The sequence below is a fragment of the Aplysia californica genome, unplaced genomic scaffold (genome assembly GCF_000002075.1).
Source record: "Aplysia californica isolate F4 #8 unplaced genomic scaffold, AplCal3.0 scaffold00582, whole genome shotgun sequence".
In the NCBI taxonomy this organism is placed as follows: Eukaryota; Metazoa; Mollusca; class Gastropoda; order Aplysiida; family Aplysiidae; genus Aplysia; species Aplysia californica.
This window is the reverse complement of record NW_004797852.1, coordinates 241836-242705: the sequence shown is the minus strand read 5'-3', so window position 1 is coordinate 242705 and position 870 is coordinate 241836. Positions and strand designations below refer to the sequence as shown.

Genomic DNA, 870 nt, shown 5'->3' with positions numbered 1-870 from the left:
TTGTTCAGAAATGAATTCTGTACAAGAAAATGCCAAAAACGGGATTTTTCCAAATGCGACATGTGGTCCCTTTCACCAGGCACACACACATAAATGGTCTTAGTAACTCAAAATGTCAGACAAAACTTTGTAATTCTGAGGTAGCGATTTATCACAAAATCTCATTTGTTGGAGTGTTTAGCTTTCTTCTTCCTTATTTCTTCTTTTGGTCGCACAAAACAGCTTTTGTCAGCACATAGGCAAAGTGACATGCATAATTGCACTGGCTTGCTCGTCATACAACACAAAAACTGCCATTGCGCTATTTCGGCATAATTAAACGAACTTTATCACTGTAGCTTGAAAAAGTACTTTTGGGTTATTGCATAAACCTGGAAATATGGTTTACCTAAATTTAAGACAAATAGATCTGCAGAACGTGGACGTGACGTCTGAGCACATATTTTGGTGTTACTTTACTTTTACTTTTTCATCCTCTGTTGCCGTTAAGCGTCAAGGGGAGATGCATTTTTCTATGGTAGGCCAGCTCCGCAGCTCTTGTTTGTCTGTAACATGATTAATCCGTCGTCGGCTTGCTAGGCCAGTCACGGTGTCACCAGAGCCCCTTCAGCCAACAACGTTTCGGGGTGACCCGGTCGACCTCCACGACTATAAGCGTAAACGCCTCTGTGACATAAAGTCACACAGTCACACCATACTTCACCCAGACCCAGCGATCCCCCACTTTGTCCTGTTTCAACCTCTCCCACGGGAACGAAGGGTATTTTGGTGTAAAAAAAAGATAATTTCCCAATGACAAACAAAAAAGATAGTGCTCAAGGCCATCCCTTTTACACGGATGTGAACGCTGAACAATCACTGGACAGTGAA

At 42.4% G+C, this 870-nt stretch overlaps 1 protein-coding gene across 1 annotated transcript in view; it reads right to left on the bottom strand.

Annotated features, from left to right (window-relative positions):
- LOC101856459 overlaps positions 1 to 870 on the bottom strand; it is a 10299-nt gene that overhangs the window by 5896 nt on the left and 3533 nt on the right. The window lies entirely within an intron of this gene.